Raw genomic sequence first — 22,670 nt, 5'->3', positions numbered from 1 at the left:
TGTTTTAGAGCATTCGTAGACGGCGTAGACTTTCACATTGATTCCATACCTAAGTGCAGCCACGTGACACATGACAAGTCATTCCAGAATAAAAAGCTGATGCACTCATCAGGAAACTGTCTGCCATACTGTCTATAATTTACGGCCAGTCATGAATCCACATTTCCGTCTCATCGTACACATATAGTACACACGGGTGCCGTGCGGTGATGTTGGAGGAGACAAGATGTGACTGAGAGAGGGGAGGGGGGGAATAACAGAGAGGCAGAGAAAGAGAGAGACGGGCGGCGTCGGAAAGAAGTAAGGCTTCAACAGTCCAGTGGAAGATTTCAATTAGTCATGGAAACGGGAGTGGCCCACCCTGCCGCAGTAGTGACAGACCTCACTTGTCCTCCTGACATACATTCGCAACCCTCCTCCTCCTCTTTAGCACAGTTACAAGCGCTCCATCTGTCCTTTCTTATCCTCTATCCATCTATGTAAATCTCTCTCTTTAGCCTGTTTTTATGTCCTTAATCTTCTTCCCTTTCTTTCTCGTTCAGTCGCCGTTCCCTCCTGTACTTTCTCCTCATGCTCTCCTTTCTTTCTCTTACTATTTTCTCCCAGTGACAGCTGAGCTTTGACAGCTTTTTACATTTCATTTTTCTCCGCCACAGCGAGAGAACAGCCGGGCATCGGGGGCCTTGTTCAAACAAACAGGAGGCCGTGTGGTTCGCCGAGGGTGGCGACACGCCATAACAAACCACCGGCTCCTGGCCGTCGCAGGCACATGGTGCACAGGGCCCCGCTACGGCGGCGAGCGGGGGCCAAACAGGGACCTGCCGCTCCGGTTTCCATGACAACCAGACATCAACATAAGCCGCAGTGAGGTGCGGAGTGACGGCAGATGGGAGCTGATGTATTGAACCACCTGGTTGGACGGTTTGACGTGTACGAGATGGAATCACAGGGGCAAGAACGGGAAGGGCCGTGTCTATTTTGGTCCGAAAAACAACACGGAAGGCAAATACTGAACGAATGAGGAACAAAATAATAAATGAGACAAAAGATGAAGAAATAGTGTTATGATAGGCTGCAGGGAGAGGTGTGTGCGGTCTGAACGAGCCTCTAGTAATGGCATGAGTCAGGATGTGTCAAGGCTGAGTCAAGTCAAATACATCAGCTGGAGGAACATACAGGACTGTTACAAAGTGTTTCATCAGAAATAACAAACACATAGTTAGGGTCCGCTGATGTGTGATTCAGAGTGATTATTATTCAGGGGGCCAAGAACATGCCATCGATTATAATGTCAGAGCTGTTGCTGAGCTGTTTTTAGGGGACCGGAACTTATGAAGAGACACTGTTATGGGATTCTTTCATAGAGTTAGATTCCAGACAAGGAAGTGCAGGCAATGTGATTAATTGTTTGCTGAATGTCAGGCCATATGAGCGACTTGTACAAATCTGAATTCATTTCATAATGTGCAATGAATTGTTGTTTTAGTATTGGGGTGGAAGAAGAAATTGTTAAAGCTTGTACAAGGAACATTCATTTTTAATTGCTTCTAGTAAACCCTTTCGACAAAAGGTGACGATGGTGGAACAAATAGATATGTGTAATATTTTAGTGCTGTACCAGCAGACTACAGAGCAGCTTCTTTACTCAGGCTGTTACACCGCTCAATCCACCCTCCAATTCAAAATCTGACCCGATGACAGGCATTAAGAATAACTAACCATACAAAAACAGCCAATCTTATTGCTGATGGAGACTCACGTTCACTTTTTGAAAGGTTGGTTAAAAAGTTTGATTCCACTCTGGAGCCAGAGGGGAAACAGTCTAGCATAAACACCTCTAAAGCTCAGTATGGAGATCTGTATCTCATTTATTTAACCTTTTTACAAATTGAGATGTTAGAAGCACAATTTGTGGTTTTAGGGGAGTTACTGCGGGAACAATTTTTTGGCTAATTGCTAGACTAATTACATTCTGTCTTGCTCTGTACTTAAGCTCCATTTATGTCAACATAAGTACACAGCTACTGCAATTTCAAGTTCCCTACTAGTGGTTGCACCAATGTCCAAGTACTGTGCTTGTAACTGTGAACCCCCAATGTATAAAAAAAAAAATATGAAAGCTTTTAAAAGCTCTTCAAAGATGGATGCCTCACGTTAGCCAGAGGCCATCTTGTTGTTCCTTGAGTTGTTCCTTGGCTAGATGGGGCTAAAAACAGAAGTAAGACAGAGGAATACAGTTGGAAATGGAAGTATAGAAACAAGAAACATGACCTACAGACAGAGAGAGAATGGGAGAGACTACAGGCAGAGGGTGAAATGTAGCAAGATTTCTAAACAGTCCAAACAGTTTATGCCATGCATCTTGATAAGATCTCCCTGCTACAAATAAAAAACACATTAGCAGTTTGTTTCCACAAACCTCCCTCAAAACTGCTGCTCCCAGCCTGCACTTAGCATAGACTTTCCAAGTAAGTGGCCAGATCTGCACACAGATTACCCAAATGACCGAAGCCTTTCTCTCCACCTCTTCGACCACCTCTACCCCCATTCAACGTTAATCCACCGCTGGACTCACAGCGCTGACTGAACGGCAGCTAATGACCTCCCAAGTGATGTTTTGCCATTTGTTTTTCTTTCTTTCTTTCTTTCTTTCTTTCTTTCTTTCTTTCTTTCTTGCTTCGGCCTGTCAATAGTTTTTTTCTCTCTAGCTGTCTTTGCTCTGTACTTTCTCTGCACTGGCTCTTTGCATTTGGCCTCAGTAACAATTGCAAACACCACCCTAAACCTTACCGCAAACCTCAAACTCTAAGGCTGCATCCACTCTATCTTATAACCCGGTTTTACCTCAGCAGTAAACGGTGGGACAGGAATCCATGGTGAATCACGCCAGTCAAAGATGGAGAAGTGAGATTATGCACATTTCTAAACTGATTACTCAAATCAAATTAGAGGGTCACTTGAGACCACGAACCATCAGGCCTGTAAAATGGGACGGGCTGTACTAGTTAGTTCTGTATCAATAAAGAATTCATGTTTATTTACATATTTACTTTGGCCGGAAGCTCTTGGAGATTGCTTCTGATTAAACATTTCTTAAGCATCCAATTCTGGGGTAAATATTCACACAGGTAAACACAGAAACATTTTTCCATGGAAGCTAACCAGTGCAACCTCAATGCCCGAGTGCTGCTTCATGAGGACAATTGACCGTTCACAAACCCCCCCTGCGGTAAAGAGTACAATGATAGCTAAGCAAACGTAGGCCCATCTAACCACGCAGTTTTTAACCTAAAATATACAGAAAGATCTAAACAACACAGAAAATGAAAACAGTGGTACCCAAAATGCCAATGTCTTAGAGCTTCTGGGGGGTCAAGCCTGGTTAACAGCTCTGACCGGCTCTATATTGGATTTGGGGAAGTTCAACTCCAGACCAACCCCCGAACAAATGTGTCTTTCGTTAAAATGGAGTTAACCAGCTAAATAGCTAGCTTTAGCTTTAGAATTTAGCTGTCATTTCAATGGTCACCTGTTCACTAAACCATTGTTTGTTTTATTTTAAACTGCATTATGTGCCCAAACAAGAACAGACAGCTGTACAGGTGTAACAAAAGTAATTGAGGGGGTTAATCACGGTACATGGTTAATCGAGAACAAGGTGCCTGTCTCAAAGAAAAACTTGACAACTGATGTGAAGGAACACTTAACATCCTTGACTTTTCCAAGCTGGTACCAGCACAGTGCAGTCTCTGACCTTTGACCCTGTCTCGTCCTCCTCCTCCTTCTCACCCGTCTCCAAGCCCACCGATGTCCTTTGCATTAGCTTTGGTGTTTAAGTAGGCTTGTTTAGCTGAAAAAATCAGCAAGAGATTGTGCGGCGTGTGTGTGTGTGTGTGTGTGTTTTTTTTTATTCCCACCCTTACAGTGAGCACTGCTTGGTTCGACACCACTGATTGCACCCCAAGGCCCTGGGAACATTGGCAGCGTTGTATGGCGAGGGAGTCTCCAAGTCTGATAGATTAACATTAATATGGACTGGGGGAGAAGGCTGGGCATATTAAAGGTCATTTCCCTCCTTCACGGCTATCGAGGGAAAATGCAACGGGCCATTGACTGCAGGGCCACACACGCATGAACGAATACAGCCGCTCACACAGACACAAGAAAAGAGACACAAACAGGCAGAGATATAAAGAGACTGCAGGCGGAGATGTAATGGTGAGCACACAGGCATAAAAAAGACACATCCAGACATAGACATAAAGACAAACAGTCACTGTCATACACAAAACGTGGGCCTCCACATGAGATGGCATTATATACATGTACTGCACTGGTAAACTCTGCTGTGTCGACAGCCTATTAAAAAGCCAGTGAATTTATAACTCCCAATTTGGTGATTAAGGATTGCGAATTTGCTTGCTCTTAGCTTCAGGTTCTTGTCACACAGGGCCTGTTTTCTGTCTATAAATCTCACGGCCAAGAGTTTTCTTCTCCCCTCTCCACCCTTTTTATGGAGGTGATTGCTCCAGCCAATATAGGATTAAGACTGTTTCATGTATATTTTTTGCTCCCTCTGGGTAAATAGGTGAAAGCTGTGTCTCCCAGGTACCAACAGCACATTGCCATTTATCTTTGGTTCACTTGTTGAAACATCAATCAGATTTGCTTTTCTTGAAACCGAATGGCAATAGAATTAGTCTATTTTACCCTGAAGAAATGGCAATTAATATAATATTTATTACAATACGGTGAAAGATGCTTTATCTGCTGTACATGCTATACTTAAACTTAACATAGCTAACATCACTCTCTCTCTGTTTGGTTTTCTTAACATTCTCACCCCCTTTCTCAAGTTGTGTTCCCTTCTTCACTGACACTAGCCAGTACTTGTCTATAAACGTAGATGTTAGCCTCCTTGCTATCATTCGCCTCTTCAGCTGGGCTGGAAGCAGCTTTCTGAGGTGACTGAAAGAAGTTTGATTTTTACTAAAGCCCTTTTCAGCACCCATTTATATGCAGGTCCAGGCATACAAAGGAAATCGACCCCAGAATTTACTAGTCATTAGTTTATATCAGTAGATTTCTTGGGCCACGTGACTCATATCATTTTCTAGAGCTGCGTTTTTCGTTATAAAGCAGGCCACATCTAATTAAAATAACAATAAATAAAATGTTTTTTTCCCATTGTGTTTATTAAGGACTAAGATGATTATTGCTGGCCCACCTGGGCCCCTCTTACCTGGGCCCCAGGAAGCTTTTCCCTTTTCTCCCCTGTCTGTAGCTGAGGTTTTGAAACCTTATCATATTTTTGGTAAAACTTATTTTGAACAAATGTATTCTATCACTCTTACATTTGATTAAACAATTTTATAATTTATATTTTGTTGTATTTGAGATGGATTAAATTTAAAGGCTGAGATCAGGTGATTCATCACATGGTATGTTCAGCTCCATCCAGGCTCGATTACTTGTGGATGGTAATTTGAATTGAGTTTTTGGTGACAGAATTTACTGTCCTCGTGCTTCTATTTCATACTCAAACTTTAGTACATTTTCTATTGTATATCACACATTTGACTTCACTTCATTTATCTGCAGGTCATCACTGCATGTAACTTTGTAGATTAAAGTTTTATAAACAAAACAGCTTCTTATATATGACGCATTGTTATCGATGGAAATAGCTATAGTTTCAAAAAGCTATTAAATCTAGCCCCACCTCCACCAGCTACAGCATTAAAATGTAGCCTGCAAATTAATGCGTTAATGATAATTATATATAACATATAGTATAACTCTGAAAGGAGACTTCATGCAACATACTATATTCTTTAATTTGTACATTTTGGTGATAATGTGTGTGTGTATTGTGAAGTTTTTGTAAGTTTTGCAATGCTCTCCTTTTAATTTTAATGTGTTTTTAAATTGTGTACCACACCAGTGTGTCAGTACTGCAAAGCTTACTCAAAGGACACTTCACTCTAGAAATACTCTTCTTTTCTTAGTATCTCCATGTAAACAGACACCCCAATGGAAAAAAGGTTAAACCCCTCATTATTGAAAAAGAATTTGCACTTAAACAAGTATCCAGGAAGTTGGTTAGAATTTAAGGATTAATTGGGTCTATATTTCATAGATATCATAAAGCACATAATCACATTTCCTTTATATAGTCCTGATCTTAGCATGGCAAAATATATCATGTTTTTCTCTTTTGCACCACTTCACTTTTTCCCCTGTTTTCTCCTTCACCTTCTGTTGTATTTCTGTTGAATTTGTGGTTTTTGTGAAACTGCACACCGGCACCAAGAGAGGTTTTCTATTGCCACAGAGACTGCTTACTTCTTATCTGTCTCTCAAACTCACACTGGAAAGTAAACAAGCAGCTCATTCACCTCTGTTTGGCTTTCCACTCGCCCCTCACTTCAAGAGCAGAAGCAATAAATACACGGACGTATAAAATGCAGAACTTTAGAATAATGTAAATACATACAGCAACTGTAAAGGCTGCATTACAAACACACACACTCCTGGCGTGTGTTTATCTGGACTTTTGCTTTCCTATGTGGTTTCTGTCATGTGATGTTTAGGTGGGCAAAACATGTCACATTAAGCACAGTTGGATTGAGAAATCATGGAGGCCTCAGAGGCAGTGGTGGGTTACACATAAAACTTAGTTTACCTGTCTTTTTATGAGCAGAAATAGTGTGCCCACATTTTGAGCACACACAAATATTTTTGTATTAACACAAACATTATTAAACTAATGGAAATTGTATAGTATGAATAGCAGAAAACGTTGCCAAGTCGAAGCAGAGGTCAGAGCACTTTTCAGTCAGTTAGAGCCATTTAAATCAGTAGAGGTTACAGTTAAGGAGTATACACATCCTTCACCTAAGTAAAAAGAGTACTATACTGTAAATAATTAAGTACACAAAGGTTTTGCAATAGAATTAAGTAATGAAGTATAAAAAAAAGCACTTATGCAGAATGTCTTATATCGCTGATGCATCAAGCAGATTTTTAATGATGTGGCTGCTTCCCATGGTCTAAAAACATAACAGTATTAGGTTTGAGGTCCACATGAACAATTCCCATGTAACTAAGGTAGGACAGAGCTGTAGCCATCTGACAAATAATCAGTGTAATGTTCTGGAAAGACCCTGATCCTTTCTGTATGCCATGAAGGCATGCAGGCTTTGATCTAGGAGTTTAAAGTTAGAATCGATGTTATCCTTCTGGAAGCGAAAGCCATTCAACTTCACAATGTTGCAAGCGGCTGGATTTTGCCTGGCGAACAATGGCGAGGTGGTTCTTGTTGATTGTGATTGCCACCTCCTTGCCTGTTTCATTGTTGCTGCATTTGGTTACAAAACCAAAGCAACCCTCCCCAAGGAAGTCCGTCAACTTGTGGGACTTTCCGAGTGGGCTCCCTTTAGATATCCGAAGTTTGTCTGTGTGGAAGAAGAGCAGAGAGAGAAGATATCAATATCAATACCATAACAATATTTTTGTTCAACAGAGCATAACAGAGTCAACAGAGCATAACCAAGACATATTTTTACGTCAACAGTGGATGAGTTGCTTGAAATGATCAATCCACAAATAACCATCACCTTATTGTGCAGTTTCTGTATAGCTCTCTGGGGTGTTTAGTCTGGTCTCATTCCCAGGGTGTCAAATACTGACATGTTGTCACATCTCTCAGCATCACATACAGACAGAAGGTATGTAAGGAGCGTCTGTATGAGAGGCACTGGGCTTTAAACACCAATGTAAACCCATCCATGGCACTATGAGATGACCGGGTAAGATTTTAGATTTTATTATCAAGGGCAACACAGTCCCAAGAGAGGTGAAGGTTGATTTGAGTGGTCAGTCACACACAGAACCTTCACCCAGGAGGTCAGAGTTCACGTCCCGTTCACATGTGAAACCTGACCAATCCAACCAAACAATCTTTTTCTACACCTAACCAAACAATCTGTTAATAGATCTAAGCAAACTGTCTTTAATTGAACCTAACCACACAATCTTTTACTAGATCTAACCAAAGAACCTTTTTCCGAAACCTAACCAAACAATCTTTTACAAAACTCAACCAAAGAAGGGCATCTTGTGATCTGAACCAAAACGATGATCTGAAGTACACTGAAGTGCACAGTAGACCTGAAGAGAACTTCAGAATCAGGTGATGATACTGGTGTTATTCTTGGTGGATTCATCACTACTAGAGACACCTTTCACATTACACACAGTCATTTGACTCATTGCTCATAGAGAAATTTTAGTGGTGCTGTAAGTACAGTTTTTGAGTAAAATACTTTGGTTGTTGGTTAGTTTGACCACTGGATGATAAAGTGTTGATTAGCAACGCCAATGATGGGAAGGCGGCTGTTAGATTTTATCATTAGCAGCATCCTACAGCCGATTGGATAAAGAGGATGGGCACAAGTGATTGGCTGTTTGTGGATTAGTGAGACGGGAATAGAAGAGAATAGAGAGTATTTTTTAAAACTTATGAATGAGTGGTAACGAAAAAAAAAAAGCAACTAAGAGCGTGTCAGCTTCATTATTTTCAAGTTTGGATGCTTAAATTGCAAACACACAGAAACCACTGTCGTAAATGAGAACATTTTGTTTGTGATTACATTGGCATCAGAGGAAGTGACCAGGTGATACCGTTTCATCACACACACACACATACACAGAGTCTGAAGTTTGCAAGTGTTCCGAGGAAGCCAGCTTTCATTGCAGGATATTGAAAGCGCCAGTCGGACGCAGGTTCAGGTTCCATGGATCTGTGTGCCGCGGCCTGTTTGTGTACTTTGGATAAGCCTTGCAGTCCTTCAGAGAGAGGAAATAAAATCAACAAAACAAATGAGGAAAGGTTTAAGAGTTCTTATTGATTGGAATTAATTGCTAATGGCGTCACAGGCAGAAATAACAAACAAGGTTAGTAAAGACTTTATTATATGATTCAGCTGGTTTTACACTAATCAGCACGGCGTACGAGTTGTAATTATTAGGCAGGAGGAGGGTAACTGTGTTTATGAGTTATGATGTGTGCAGCGCAGTATGTGCATTTTTGACGTATTTCTGAGTGAAAAAAATATGAAAACCAAACTTTTTTCCCCTTTTCCTGTGCTTCGCTCTTTGTTGTTAGTACCTCTGACCTCCATAATACATTTGCCATTTGCAAATTCTCATCTCAGTAACTTTGGAAGTCTCACTGTCCATCTCTCTTTTTGTCAGTGATCTACAAATTAAGCCTCGTATGCAGTCCCATTCTCTCTTTCTCCACCACCACATTAACAAATTTATAGCCCTGGCCTTTAGATATATAGTGCTTTCTTTGGTTCTGTTCCCATCTAAGTCTTGCTTATTTAAAAGCTGCACAGCCTCATACATTACCTGTGGAGTTTGGGTCTTAACATTATGTCAGCATGGGATCGGGGTTCTGCTCCTGCACTTAAAAGCCCCCTGATGACGGACAAAGACATAATCAAACGAACTTGGAGAAAAACACGCTGGCCTCGCTCTTCACATGATCTGCACAGTGCAAACACACACCGTATAAATGTATGTGTTTAAGTTGAAGCTACATTAAGCAAATTTGCACTTTGGCAGCCCCAAGTGGCAGTAAGGTGAAACTTTTTAAAGGCTTTAGAACACTTTGAAAACTAGAAATAAGAACCAGTGCATCAGAGTTACTTCTTCTTAGTACAATGATCCCAACCTTTTTGGGTTGTAGCCATTTTAAAGAGAGACATTGTCCTTTTTAACAGTGTCTGAGATGTGAGCAGATAAACTTAAAAATGTTTTCACAAATTCTTTCATTGCCTCAGGAGATAAATGATCATAAAAACAAAAAAGCAAAGATTAGAGAATGTGTTACTCTTATTGGGGGAACCAACATTGTCTTAGTTTCTGATGGGCTGGTGAAAAGGCAGTGGAATACAATCCCAGATGACTATTGGTTCTCTCATTTACACCAATCAGCAGTAACTTTAAAAGCAGAGGTGAAGTGAATAACATTGATCATCTTGCTACAATGCAGTGTTGTGCCTGGAAACCTTCTGGCCTGGCATTAGTGCAGATGCCACTTGACATGCACAAGCAACCCAAACACTGTTGTAGACCAAGTAGACCACCTAATGGCAGCAACACTTATCGATGGCAGTGGCCCCTCCGGCAGGACAATGTCACGCCCTGCCATTTCGCAAAAACTGCAACCTGGCCACTAAAACCCAGACATCCCAGTCTGATTGAGCATCTGTGGCACCTGCCAAAACAATTCCAATCCATGGACGCCTCAATGTGGATAAGACTTGGTTCTAACCTGTCAAGGTGTCCTGTGGTTTCTGATACCAAGGCAATGACGGCAGAGACTTTGAGTCCTGCGAGTTGTGAGGTGGGACCTCCAATAATTGGATTTCGTCAAGATCCGATTGATGTACAGATTATGGGACAGCTAAACCAGTCACATCGAATGAACCTTATCATGTGCTTCATAGACGATGTCCTCTAAGTATCCATCTAGTCCTCCTTGATGATCCATTTTCTTCTTTGGCAACATTATGGGAGCGCTAATGCTGTTGTATATAATGTGGGCGAAGAGGCTCTGGAGCATAGAGGCCACAATTGTATTTTAGCAAATTCAAGTTCACAAAATGCTGACTGAACAAGGAATGTGGTAGAAAAGATATGCCAGAGGCTGAATCAGCCAGCATGTCCAGGCCAACTGTCTGACCAGAGGAGCTGTCACATGAGTTGTTCTGTATATTTTCTCCTCCAAAACCACTGCAGTGCCAATTAAATACAGTAAAGTTAGCTCAGAAATAATAACCTCACTCATTTGTTTTGCACTGGTTTTATAGACCATGACAAAATGACCGTTTTTATCACAAGTACATATTGAAACCACTGGACACAGAAATGCATTGGCTTAGTGGTTTGTAGCTCCTCAAGGAGAGTAGTGATGCTGCTTGCCCAGTGCTAAAGCCGTCTGGGTGGTCCCGTGAATGAGGTTTTCTGGGAAACCTTGTTGTCTCCTCTGTCACTGGCGCATGGCTTAGATTAAAGGAACTGCAGCAAGCATATTATGAGATAGTATTGGAGCGTTAAGACAGACACAAAGTCGTTAACAGAAGTCTGTAGCTGTCTGTTTTATGATTTCAGATGAGTACTGATTGATTCAGAGACATGCTCCTGCCTGGCCTTGCTTTTCTCTTCAGTGGCCAACGCTGAAGTGGATGAGATGTTGTTTTTCTCTCTTGATACTTAATGTTCAGAATGGGATGCTGCCCATGTTCCCTGAGGTCCCAGTTTATACAGACAGACTTGCTGGTACAGCTTCAACACAGCACGCCACAATGACTCAAGGGAAGTTGGTTTGGAAACTGAAAACCCACACATCATCTAGGTGCACTGACTCAAAGTCACGCATTCAACGGATATTGAAGTTCATGCAACAACAGCTTACTGTGACAAAGTGGCACAGACTTGATGTGACTCTTGTGAAGCTGAATAGGTTTAAAAACTCAACATAGTCCCTAAGTTTCTATCTTCAGTGAGTCAGCTGCTGGAATTTTATAGTTTATTAGATTATTTTTCTTCTGATACCTGTAATGTTGATCCCATTGCTGCGGAGCTCATACGTACATTACATGCAAGAAGTTTAGCATAATGCCCACCACAATTTCAATACATGTGTGCTGTGTAAAAAAAACAGAAAACAACAAAACAAAAAAAAAACATCCAAAAATACTTTTGCAAAGTTCAGAAATTGAGTGATGATGTTCTATAGTCTTACAGTAAGCATATAAAAGAGTGACTTCAGTCAAACCCGAGTTCAGATCATGAGACTCGAGTTCTCATCTATGATGTAAGTATTGATGAAATGAACATTAGAGAATGAGGTCATAGGAGTTATGAAAAAATAAATCTGTAAAATAATGAGAAAATAAGTAAGGAAATATAAAGAGTAATAAGTTAAAAAATTAATGAATTAATTTCAAATGTGGAAATATGTGGAAAAAGACAAATACGTAAAAGAATATTTCAAAAAGGGAAATACAAAGATAAATGACAAAATATAAAATAATGATTAGAAGCATTTTCATGTATTTTCACTTCTTTTGTTCATTTATTTTTGTTTATATGTATTCAAACATTTTTCAAACTATATGTATATGTATTTAAGCATAGAAAAAAAAATTCTATATGGCACTCCTATGATGCCATATATTGGTGCTCACAACTGTTTTTGCTGATGCAAACTATCTGATGTACATGGCAACTTGAAGGCAGGAGCCAGTTAGACCGACTCAGCACGCACACACGTGCGCACACACGTACAGTACATGCATGTACAGTCTCCTTGAGCCCCTGTGCTGTAACAAGAACCTCTGGCTGTCAGCACAGCGCTGTGAAAACAAATTAGTCCAATGATTAATGGAAGGGAATTAGAGCCAGCAGATCATCCTGCTGTGAAGATGAGGCACACACTGTAAAACAGCATGTGGCATACAAGTCTCACACACACATTTTTATTACTAAACTTGTGAGGACCTGCGCTTACAATATTCAGTTCCTCAATCCTGAAAAATTATGTTGACCTCCACAATAAACTCTTATGTTGATCTTCCTCTTATCGAACCAATCTTAGTATTACTTACAAGTGATGTTAATGTAACAGAGGAAAGTATAGCCATAACCATATATAACATATTACAATACATAAACAATCAAATGTTTAATCAGATGATAATAATATATAAATAATATAGTATTATATAAGTTGGACTGTAAGTGAAAGTTTTGCTGCACTGATTAATACAGATTCTGGATAATTGAAACATCATGTCTGTTATCAAACTGCATAAATGGTAAATGGTTAAACTAAACAAAAAAAGCAGTCTGACTTAATAATGTCAGTTACACAGCAATGTTGCCTAAAGTTTAGTCCATCAGCTATGGAGGCTATGCATGAAGGTGCACCACCAGCGATAATGACAAGGATTAGCATTGTAGAAAGAACTAGAAAGTCTGCGACAGAAGGAGGTTTCAGTTGGTCGGTTGGTTCATTCATGATTTCCACTCAAGTGAACAGGGTTTCAGTCCTGTGTGAAGCCAATGATCTGAATAGTACTGAGAGCAGTTATTTTAAGCAAAACCATGATGGTTTTCTAAAAATACTTGGTTGGGTTTAGGCACCAAAAATACTTAGTTAAGTCTGGGTGTCAAAGCTCCTTGTTTAGATTTGGGTACCAAATATACTTGGTTAAGTTTGGTGTCTAAACCTAACCAAGCTGTTTTGGTGCCTTTATTTTTGAAAGTGTAACTGGATGTTGCATGATTGTTATTGCCAACTTGACCACAGAATTAGACTGTTGATGTTTTCATGGATAGGCGAGGACAGTGACAGGGTTGACTAGCATGTCTATTACGCAATTTGGCGTGATACTAAGTTGGATGATTACAAAGCCTACCTTACTTTTCATAATAGGGATTTTAGCTATAAGGATGGAGACCTGCTGATAGCCAAAATTTTATTATCTGCCAAGGGTGGTTGAGTTTTTCAGATGAGCGCATAAGTCAATATATGACAACAACCCTGATTAGATTTCACAGCGCAAAAATACATAAATCCTACAGTGCTGAGCAGCTGACTATCCACCCCACACCCTTTCCTTTTTTCGTCTCTGTTATAAGAGTTTTCAGCTGTGTGCTAACTCCTACACAGTTATATGTTTATGTCCTTTGTACCTATGGCAACACATGCCATGCTTTGACAAAAGCTAGCTTTGGACGGTGACCAAGTAAGGCTTTATGAGTGCTAATCATGCAAGAGCTGGATTTATACTGGGATCATCAAATGGAGCAAAAAGAAAAAACATAATTTCGCATATTTGTTTTTACCCATGCAACACAAAACTCTGTCTTAAAGAGTCAGGAGTGTAGATCTTGTGTGTATGGTTAAAAAACAAAGTAAAAGGCAGTTTGAGCCTATGAATAAAGCTTAATGACAGGATTACAGCTCTCAGGTCTCAGGATTATCTGCAGATAAAAAGTAAGAGGGAGTGCATGAAGTTACTGACTAAACATGAGGTCAATATTGGCCTTTTATTACAAACTCATATCAGCCAGTTACATCATCCTGTGTTGAATCATTCTTCATCAAAAGAGAGAGTGGTAGCTCAGACTTTCTCTTCCATGGAATAGGTGTGGATGCTGCCTTACAGGAATAGCATCACTAAAACAATTTCACGTTCTTAATGGTACCCATGATGATCAAAGCGTTGTTTCAGAAGCTTAAACACATGGACAAGTAGGACAAACACGGAGCACTTTTCACTGATATTTGTAGTAAAACGGACAAACCTGACATTAGTGATACGAAAATAGAGGAAAATACAAACAAAATAAAAAAAATCAATTTCCAACAAACTTAACTGTCTGTTTTCAGGCTTTAATTCTTACCCTGGCAATGCTCCTGCAAAATGGGCAGCAGTGTTTTTGGAGAGGATCAGATACCTCGTACGCCAATACCACAGATTAGTCAAAGCTAAGAAGGAAATGAGACTGATTGGAGAGAAGAACTAATTAGATTAGAGTTATTTTTCATTAACGTCATTAGTTGGGTGGATTAAGAGGGGAAACTCTACAGCGGTGAGAATAATGCTTCCAACCTGCTCTCTGCTATGAGTTGGCAGCATTCGACACCAAAGTAAAGAGATATCCTTTTCAGAAAATTAGCCACTGGAAGCGATCATCACCAGAGCAAATATTGACCGCCAATTTGGATAAGTGATAGGGGGGAAAAAATAAATACATTGTGAACTTTTACACCATGTGGCGATACTCTCCATCCTCTTTATATGTTGAACTAAGCCGGAATGACCAGCCGCGGTTTCCTTCTCAACATTTACTCTGGAGCAGTACGCCAATTATTTTTAATGGAGCTGAAATAAGAATGGCTGAGGATCTTGCGAGCAACGGAAGGCATAAATTGCCCGCGGGTGGGACGCAGCAGCGCAGTGATGACCTCATACCGGAAGACGTGGCCTTCTTCTCCCCCTTCAGTGTCTGAGAGTGATGGGTGATGGGATATGAGGCAGTGCTGCCAGGGTTCTGGATCTGTGCGAGCACTCTGACTGACCCTTGCACCGCAGATTGACAGAGGAGGGAGCTGCAGATGTCTTACCTGTCAAGAGGCGGATCGCTAACACGGTGGACGGTGAAGGATGGAAGAGGAGATGGATGACTGGAAAGAATAGGGAAAGGCACTGTGAAAGAGAAGTAAATAAAAGGTGGAAAATATGAGGTGATTCTTGCTTGAAAATGACAAAAAAAAAACAGAGGCAGGAGGGCAGAGGAGTCAGCGATGTGGAGTGAGTAGCCTCTGGTCCCTCAGGTGGCTAGAGTGGATGTAACCTAACCAGCAAGAGCAGTTAATGACATTTTATATAACTATTAAGCAATTATTGAATACACAAAGCCTTTTTATAGCGTCCGAGCGCCGTGTACGTTGGGGACTGAAACAGCGGAGGGGAGCAGAGGGATTAAAAAAATAGTAATAATAAAATCATTCGAACGTCCGGGCCAAAACCTACATTTTCATGGCAAAAGCAGTCACGCTTGTGCATAATCCGCAGCGCACCTCGGGTTTCATGTGTGACTGGGGTTCGTCCACAGTGGCCTCAGCTACTCTGTTTAACAGGTACAGAGCTCTCTGTGGGCTCGCTCAATGAGTCCATATAGCAGACCACCACTCCGGCTGCTGGTTTCCTCCCTGCAGGCTCCAACTAGAGACACACTTGTGTACTCAGATGATGGAGTCAAGCTGCCAAAAGAGCTTGCAAGTCTATGTTGAAAAGTCATGTGGTAAGGGAGCATACAGAAGAGGGTCAGAAGTGACCACCTGTCGAGCAACAGTCCCGGTCTCTGGGGAATAAATTAATTCCATGATCAGACTACAATATCAGCCTGATAATGGCCTGAGCAGACAGATGTGCAGCATCTGGATCCAAAATGAACGCTCGGCACTTGATCAAGTGTAAACCTACCCTACCCTACGTCACCCATTGGCTTTTGGACTATTGTTCTGAGGCATTACCATGGATCTTATAAGGTGAATCTGGAGGTGGAGCCCCATTCATTCCTATGAAAGCTACTCAGTGGCGCATAAAGCCAAAAGAGCATGAGTTCACAGATTATGTGGCCCATTGAGCGTGTGCACTAGAGATTTCTGCTGACCAAACCAGCTTACTTCAGGTACAGCCCCAGCTAACTTCAATGGGGATAAAATTATTTAATCCTGTAGCTCTTCTAGACTTTTAACACGCCTTAGTAGCTTCATGACAATCACAATTTAGCCCTAAAGCATACCCTGATTTACCTTCTACTTCACTTTAAATGGGATCGTGATTTACAAAATGAACATTGTGCCGTATTGAAGAAGACTTGAAACTAGCGACTGAGACCATTAGGAAATGGTAGTAGGGTAATTTTCTCATAAGCTGTTATACAATCAGACTTCTTCTTGCAACCAGTGGAGTTGCCCCCTGCTGGCCATTTGAAATAATGCATGTTTAAGGCACTTACATGTTGGCTTAAGTTGTCAAACCCAGAAACTGTGTCCATTTATGAACCACTAAAAGCGTGTGGCTGTTCTGCATCTACAGAGAGCTTGCCAGAGATAAACAATCAACTTTTAATGGTGTGTTTACAAGCAGCGGCTGTGTGCTAGATTTGCACAAGTATGTCCTGAAACTTTGGAGTTTTAAGATTATTTTTAGAGGCCTCAGTTTCTAGGTTTATGGGAGAAAATAATGGCTGATGGGTAAGAAAGACTTAAAGTTGACGTATTAGGAAAAGAATCAGTCAAAAAGCTCTTTTCTCAGCTTGGCAGTGGATATGCATAACAATTTCATAATGCCATAATAGCCTTGTGGACATTCTTAACTATGATTATGGTTACTTCAGTGCTGTCAATGTTTCAGGACACAACCACATCAGAGCTGTTCACATAATCACAGCCTCTTGGGTATTATCAGTACGTTAAACAACACCTTCAGACCACTGTGTCTAATTCTAGCTCCGAGCCTAACTGCAACTGTAAATCATTTTATTTAGATAAATATGGACTATTTGCTCTTGGACCATTTCCGAATGTTTATATGTTTCCTGAATTAGTAAGCGAGTGTTGCAATGGTATTAATCACCAGTATTTCTTTGCCAGTGGAACGAAGTTGTCAGTAAAACTCTGGGAGCTGAGCCGGGACTCCGCAGATCTCAGTTATATTTACTCTCTCTGCAGTGGCACCAAGGGACCTGCTGTGAAAGCAACCTCTGTCTAATCAGGAGAGAATATTCTGGATCACTTAGCTCGAATATTTCATCTGCCAGCAGTCCGGTGAAAGGGATGTTTTGGTCGTCAGAGGAATCCCATCATGACTCACGATGCTCCTACATCTTCACTCATTAATGAGGAAATTTAAATTTCTATAATTGCTGCCATTTGCTTGTGACGAAAGCATAAAAGTTCAGATTCAGGTTCAAGTCAATGTTCCTTTAATCATAATCACAATGTACCAGACTCCATAGTTAAGCCTGTAAATAACCATATGAAACACAGTGGGATGTAAGTGGGTGTAGAACACCTGAGGATCATCATTCCTCTGAGCTAAACTTTATATAGTGTCAGCTTTGTATATTATTCCAAAATGACTGTATATTTCATGCTTTCCTGAGCAGATTTTACAGCTTATTACTGATTGTGGCTTTTTTAAATGCTCTCCAAATATGAGTGTGTACTCTCCATGTCATGTATATTATCCATGAATAACTCGCATGTTCCATTAAAAAATGAGAAAAAAGGGCCACATTCATCAGCAGAAAATAACATATATAATTCAAGTCACTTTTTCATTATTTACAGAAAAGAAATCAGAGTTATTCTGTGGAACAAGGTGCACCATACATGTTGGAAAAAAAACAAACCAGGAAAAGGCAACTAAAAATAACTGCAAAACCAAATCATAATATTTTCTCAGGGCACTGTACTTGCACACACGCGTGACTGGCTGACACAAGGAAAATAGACAAAGATGATTTTTAGAGGTATTTTCTTAAGACCTCACTCTATTTCCCGTGAAAATATTGTATCGAGTACACGGAGGTAAGTACATGAAGTAGGAGTGAGGAGCAGGACGCCAGAGTGGGGGTGTAAGGTAGCTTGGGGAAGTAGAAAATGCTGTTATTTTCATGTCTTCATACTTATCTTCATACTATATGAATATGAAGTATCATAGCAATTCCTGTATATGTTATGTATGTGTTGTATTCAATTAATACTTATATTCATTAATACTTTAAGTAAGATTTGAGTCCAGAAATACAACAGAGGAGCAGGTGGTGTATGTGTTTACAGTGCAGCCAATATCGCGCCGGATCTAGATCTAGTATCCGCACTAAACTGCACTCACATAGATACCAGCCACCTAAAGGCGCCTGATTTATTAATTATTTTATCAAGAACCTTGCATAATGTCCTGAGAAATTAATGAAAATGCTGAAAAACATTGATCATGCAAAGTTAAAGAAAGTCAGAAAGAATTCCTGGATCCGTCCCTTTCTCCGGATCTGCACCAGAAGTTAATTGGGTCTTTTCTGGGCCCGGACACATCCTTAATCAGAGCTTCATGGGAATCTGTTCAATAGTTTTTATGTAATCCTGTTGCAAACAGGGGCACCCTGGTGTCTCAGTTGGTAGAGTGTGAGCCCCATGTTCAGTCTTGTGTCCAGCTGTGTCCTCGCTGCAGCAGCCCAGGGTTTAAATCCGTCCTGTGGCCCTTGGCTGCATGTCATCCCCTCTGTCTCATTCCATTCTTGGTCACTCTTAAGCTGTCAAGTCAAATAAAAAAAGAATACAAAAAGAAACAAAGAAAAACAACAAACAAACCTTGGATGAGGTAAAAAATGACGAACCCCTCCTCTAGCAATGAAAACCACTAAATAAACAAGTGATAAGAGTGTAAATACTGACTAATTAATGGCTGTTGCAGGAAAAAAACTGAGCATAAATAGTAAGAAAAATGAGGTTTAATACCATAAAAGTATTAACTTCATTTTAATTGACACCCCTGATTTGGTATGTAGAATTGAATTATACAATGTCAATATAACATAATGTAGTTGTAATGATATGAAATATAGATTATTTACTTTAGATCCATTATATTTTATCAATACTTCTATGCATAATACTTCTATTAACAAGTTGCTGCATATTAATTAACTGTTTAAAACTAGCTTGTGAAAGAGTTGCACATGTATACAAGAAGGTGCCTCATTAAGTATATGTATACCAGTTACAGATGCTTAGTAGGGGAAGTTATAACTGCTGTAAAATCTATAATTAAAACACTAAAAAATGTTTAAAAAACACTATAACAGAGTTGGAAGTGGATTTGAGGAACGTTAAGTTTTTTTAAATACTTTTTACAAAGGTTATAGAGTCACCTGAAGAGAACAGAGATCCAAATGACATAAACTGAGGATAAAAAAAGGACATACTATTGTTTTTTTAACCTGACATTGTTTTTATAATGTTCAATAAAATGCAGAGACATTTGCAGATTTTAGTAATCATGTATCTTTGAGGAGAAATTACCAGCACCGCATCGAGTAGTTGTTGAGCCAGGGGTGTCGACCCTACAGCTGTACTCCAGTCATTTTGTGTTGCGGGGCAATGAAAACCTTCCCGCTACATATTGTAACTGTTTCAGGGGCCACACAGCAGACCCGAGCTATCAGCCATGTTTATAAAACAGCGCGTACCTGGCGGCCAGCGCTGCCATTCATCCTGACAACTCAGCCGGACAAGACTGATGGAGTGCTGACAGTGTAGATGGATGGGCGCGGAGGGAAGGAAGGAAAGAAAGACGGAAGGTGCAGAGGCTGGCACTGCCAGATGGGTGGAGGAGAGGAGAAGGAGAAAGGTGTGTAAACTGGCAGCAGATGGAGAGTACGAGGTGGGGTTTGCGCAAGGTGTGTATGCTCAGCGAAGGAGAGTATAATGGGGTGTAGGTTGATGGTGATGGTCGTCTTGCGCGCCACGGGCCTCCCCTGCTCCAATGATAACTTGCGGTTTTCGAAGTGTTCCTCTGAGCCACAAAGAGGCCTAAGAAGCACTTGGCAAGCGGTCGACTGTTCCATCACAAACAGGGACCTGGGACCCTCACTCTTGAAGAAGGAAATGTCTCTAAACCATATACCACCCGGTTTACTCTGGCACCGTGCTGGAAACCAAGCCTTTTATATGCATAGCTTTAACATCAGCTTTTGGAAACGGAGCAGATGATAGACGAGAGCAGAAAAGCTACCAGCTGGTAAAAGGAACACCGGGCTCGTAAAGGGCGCGCATTACCCTTCATTTGCGACTTGTTGCACCAATTAAAGGATTTAGGAATCAAAAATGGGAAGTTTAGTTGCGTGCTTATTCTAATTAGGCCACTCATTTGTTCTGTTTTGATCCCAGCGAGGTTGTAACTTGCATCTCTGGTTTATGCTTGAAACAGTCCAGAACACGACATGAAAACCACACATCACAAATACATCTGTGAGTAGACAAAATGGGCCCTGTTGAGGTCCGGTACAAGCCGGTCACCACTGAGGAAGGTAAAACAGACTATATGGCCATTTTTGGAATCTAAAATAAATGTATCCGGGGCTGTGCTGCCACATCCATAATGGTTTTCCTGACGACTTAGGTCTGGACCACAGATTCGGAGCTTATTAGTCTGTATTCGTTAGATTTGTTGTTGTACTTGCAGCCTTCAAAAAAAAAAATCTTTGACCTATAATAGGGTTCTTTCTTTCTTGGAATTATTATTCTCTTTCCTCCTTCCACAATACCTCACTTGGTCCATTACAAAGCTCCTGTAAATGTCAAAGTCAGGTCCTCCCTTTGTCTCGCTGTCTTCGCTATCATTTTCCCAAACCCCTCCATCCCGCATGTATCACCACCATCTCCTCCTTCTCCTCCCCTGTCTACTCCCTCCCTCCTCCCCCCGCCTTCACCTCCTGCATTTTCTGACCTAATCCGTCCTAAGTGTTTACAGACCACTCGATTTCTCAAAGGGGGTCAGCTGCTCTTTCTCAAACAAACCCATGCAAAACAGATGAGTGGCAGTGGTAGCACTACAGCTGAGAGAAGTGTGCATGTTAACGTAAATTTGGTAGATTGAAACCTGTGCCGGTGGAATCAGGGTTGAGAAAATTAGCATTATGTTTTTGCCATGCCAGCAGATATTGACTTAGATCAGTGACGTGTGTTGTCCTCCCTGACTCTGACTCATCCAGTGAAAAAGGGAGGAGGCCATAAAGGAGGGAGCTACTATTGTTAAGCTTTGCAAACTTCTTACTACTAACCTTTCAAAAAACATTTTGCTCTGAGGGCCAAACATCAAAAAGTCCATGACATGAAGTGAGGGGTCCTAGGTGAATTAATATGGAATTATCCTTTTAGTCGATTTTGCAATATTTCACAGGTAAAAGTCAAAACTTTTAACCGTCGGTTACTCCGCTGGATCAGGGTTAGGGTAGTCGCCTGTATCCTTAGAGCCATGCAGCTAGCTGGCTAAACACTAACTAACTCACTAATGTTCAGTCAATGAACTGGGAAATACAAATGGATGGTAAAGTAAATAACTGAAGAAAGAAAGGAAACTCTGCACAACCACAACTCACCATCTTTTAATTCTAGAGATTAAAGTAAAATGTGCCAAATTGTTGATCCATAGACTTTAAAATCAAATTGTCATCAGAGTTTGAATGAATAGTGGCTTCCTACTTGATGTCTACCTTCGAGCTATTATCTTATCAAAGTAGGTGTGCATTATTCTTGAGTAAGTCAAACAAAATAATTGAAACATGACACGAGGGGTCAAAGGTCAAACAACAAGTTGAGTAGTGGGTTTAACGGCAGGGAGGAGTGAGAAGTCGACGGATCGCACAAGCAAACAAGAGACAAAAGGTGAGAAGGGTCAGGCGAGGGAGAGTGAGACAGGGAAGAGAGAGTCCAAAGCAGGAGGCAGAGGCAGTGTGTGTGTCGGCTAGCGTGTGTGTGTTCAGCTTGTGGAAGCAATGTATGTTTTTCTGTCTGATCCGCGGATAAATGCCGGGACAGCGAGAAGGGAGGAAAAGGGGTTGTTGGTGGGATGGGACGGGATTAAAGGGACAAGTGTGGAATCTGAGGGTCAAGGCTGAGATTTAAGGTCCTTACCCTTGAACGTAGATCATAGGAACGGCTTTCAGTGTGGGGGGGCCCTCTCTATGTTTGTGTGTGCATGACAGAAAGAAAGGGAGAGACACCGATATGGAAGTATTGTGGGAAGCAAAGCAAAATTTTTCATGCCTTGCCTAGGTACACAAACTCTGCTTGATTGCCTCTCATTTGAACCGAAACCTCCGACACACACATGCGCAAACAGACATGCAGAGATACATATGAGCTCGAGTAGAACACACACATTTTCTCTTCAGTCCAACTGAAGAGCTTCAAATTCGAAGTTGACATATGAAAACATATAAAAACAAAGCCCAGAGCTTCATCTCTATCAGTGTTTGTTTTTAGAGGACAAGACTTACTCAGTCATGTG

The 22,670-nt window shown here is 40.9% G+C and overlaps 1 long non-coding RNA gene across 4 annotated transcripts in view; it reads left to right on the top strand.

The window, feature by feature from the left end:
- LOC311250427 overlaps positions 1 to 22,670 on the top strand; it is a 185,442-nt gene that overhangs the window by 52,029 nt on the left and 110,743 nt on the right. The window lies entirely within an intron of this gene.

Source organism: Pagrus pagrus, assembly GCF_965226575.1.
Source record: "Pagrus pagrus genome assembly, chromosome: 21".
Classification (NCBI taxonomy): domain Eukaryota; kingdom Metazoa; phylum Chordata; class Actinopteri; order Spariformes; family Sparidae; genus Pagrus; species Pagrus pagrus.
Note: the sequence above shows the minus strand (reverse complement) of the source record. Positions and strands in the feature narration are given on the sequence as shown.